Source organism: Lynx rufus, unplaced genomic scaffold, assembly GCF_022079265.1.
Source record: "Lynx rufus isolate CCGP_SWC_20201006 ecotype Redwood Valley unplaced genomic scaffold, mLynRuf1.p SCAF_24, whole genome shotgun sequence".
Taxonomy (NCBI): domain Eukaryota; kingdom Metazoa; phylum Chordata; class Mammalia; order Carnivora; family Felidae; genus Lynx; species Lynx rufus.
Genome location: NW_025814839.1, coordinates 20,776,055 through 20,779,028, shown reverse-complemented (window position 1 = coordinate 20,779,028; position 2,974 = coordinate 20,776,055).

Genomic DNA, 2,974 nt, shown 5'->3' with positions numbered 1-2,974 from the left:
AGAAACTGGAAAGACAGGAAGAGTTTTTGGTTTGGGGCTGGAAGGTGTTAGAAGCCTTTTCACACACCACCACCGCCACCATCAGCAACAGGCGACAGCCAGGGTGGGTGGTCCTAACTTTCATTTTTGCCACTACTCTATCATCAGCGATGAGCCTAGGAGTAAAATAACATTTCCACAAAATCAGAGGGCAAGAGCCATCTGTCCGGCCAGTTTATGCTTTAAATGTAAGGTGAGTCAGCAAAGGCAAAAGCGTCAGCCCCCCACCCCCACCCCAGCCTTTGCTTTCCCTGAAAATCCAACTAAACATTCATACTGAGGGCATGTGCTCTTGAGACTCAATGATATATTCCTTTAGGGACAGGTAATTAATGTTTGTGGGGCAGGGAAGCAAGCCAAAGACGAGGAAAGAGAAAGGGGAAGTTACGTAACAATAGGAAAATTCCTCTTTCCTTACATCAACTCACCGAGCTTCTGGAAAGGAGGAAACAGAGGTTGCATATCCAACAAGCTGTTACTATTACTGCAGTCATCACCATGTTCACGTTTCAAGCACAGATTCAGTGCCCAGCTGTGGCTGTTAATTGGTCAGTAAGTTAAGAGCATTCGTGGAGCATCACTTAGACAGCTGACCTAAAGGGAAGAAGAGAAGTCCAAGTTGCAATCCCTGTCTCCCAAGCTTACTTTCTCAAGTGGGTGCTCCAAACACACAGGATCACTTAAAATTAAGAGACTAGACACTACCCAACACAGTAAAAGGCTAAAGGTAAAAATTCAGTGTTTTCATAGCGTGCAAGCAAGCAAAAGTGTTTGGGGAGCCCAGGAGCGCCATCTTGGGATGGACAGTTTGGAGAACATTCTCTCCTATTTTTCATCAAGTTATTCTTGGCGGGCTTCCCCAAGGTGATATATAAAGACGGGAAGAGCTGGGGCGCCTGGGTGGCTCAGTTGGTTGGGTGTCCGACTTTAGCTCAAGTCACGATCTCACAGTTTGTGAGTTCGAGCCCCACGTAGGGCTCTGTGAGCCTCCTTTGGATTCTGTGTCTGTCTCTCTCTGCCCCTCCCCCACTCACGCTCTCTGTCTCTGTCTCTCTCTCTCTCTCTCTCTCTGTCTCTCAAAAATAAAATAAACAGGGGCACCTGGGTGGCTCAGTCAGTTAAGCGTCCGACTTCAGCTCAGGTCACGATCTCGCTGTCCACAAGTTCGAGCCCCGCGTCGGGCTCTGGGCTGATGGCTCAGAGCCTGGAGCCTGCTTCCGATTCTGTGTCTCCCTCTCTCTCTGCCCCTCCCCCGTTCATACTCTGTCTCTCTCTGTGTCAAAAATAAATAAACATTAAAAAAATTAAAAAAAATAAACATTAAAAAAATATTTTAAGACATGAAGAACTGATATATGGAGTGCTTGGATATTACAAAGTGACCCTGACATAAGTGAAGAGAAGTCCATTCCAGAAGTGAGAATGGTTGAGAGGATCCATCTGTTTCTATAAGGCAAGGCCAGAATGTCTCAGTGTGGAGTTCAGAACCTCTGCACCAGAACCACCCAAGCTGCTGGTAAAGGCAGGCCCCCGCATTCCACCCCGAGACTCTGATTCAGCCGGTCAGGACCAGGGACAGAGAATCTGCACTTTGAACCAGAGAGAGGCGCCCTAAGTTTGAGAACCCCTGCAAGCCTTTCTCCTGAGCCCTTCCATTGTCACCAATGCGTGGAATCACTCTCTCATATTCAATTATTTGTTCAAATATAGGTACTGAGCCTTGCTGCCTGCCAAGCTCTGTTCTAGGTGCCGGAGATGCACGAGACAACAAAAGAGACAAAGTCCCTGCCCTTCTGGAGTTTATACCCCTGGTGGAGGAGACTAACAATAGATAGATATACAATAAATGTGTAATCTGGTGGCAAGCACCATGGGGGAGCTAGGCGGGGGAGGTTCTCAAGAAGACCAACAGAGTGCTGTTGCACATCCAAGGTCGAGGGGGACCTCTGATAATGACATCTCAGCAGAAACCCGATCCTTCCAAGTCCCCTGAGACTCTTCACTGCTTTTCCCCTCCCCTGGTCCTCCTTCCTTATCCTCCAAATTCATTCCTTCACCAATACTTACCCAGCCTCCTGTGTGCCAGGCTGATCTCTCCAACACCCTATGCCCAGCCTCATTAGGGTTGTTTCTCAGCCATTCTTAGCAGTTTTTCACAAATTTTCACACCCCTTCCTGGCCCACCAAGGCTCCCCCGCACCCTCACATTCGACGACCCTCCACCTATCCACCCCCTCTGCTTCCAGGTGTTTTGCTCTGGATTTTCAGCCTCCCAAATCCACATGGTACTTCCAACATCCCGGTCTGTATGACAACCTACAAGGGTTCCATGATGGCTGGAGGAAGGGAGCTATGCAATGAGCTTCATGATCCTGTAACTCCTCTTGTGGTTAAGCAAGATCCTCAAGTTGGAAACTTGGATACAAAGGGTTAAAATGTGTATGCTTTGGCCAGGAAAGAGGCTGGGGACAGGAGGAAATGAATATTTGTGAGCACCTTTAAACCAGACAGCGTATTAGTGATTTGCCTATGCATTCTCATTAATCCTTACAATAATATATACAATGGAATACTACTTGGCAACGAGAAAGAATGAAATCTGGCCATTTGCGGCAACGTAGATGGAACTGGAGGGTATTATGCGAAGTGAAATAAGTCAGGCAGAGAAAGACAGATACCGTATGTTTTCACTCATATGTGGATCTTGAGAAACTTAACAGAAGACCATGGGGGAAGGGAAGGGGGAAAAATTATAGAGAGGGAGGGAGGCAAACCATAAGAGACTCTTAAATACTAAGAACAAACTGAGGGTTGATGGGGGGTGGGGGAGAGGGGAAAGTGGGTGATGGGCATTGAGGAGGGCACCTGTTGGGATGAGCACTGGGTGTTGTATGGAAACCAATTTGACAATAAATTATATTTTAAAAAAAAAATC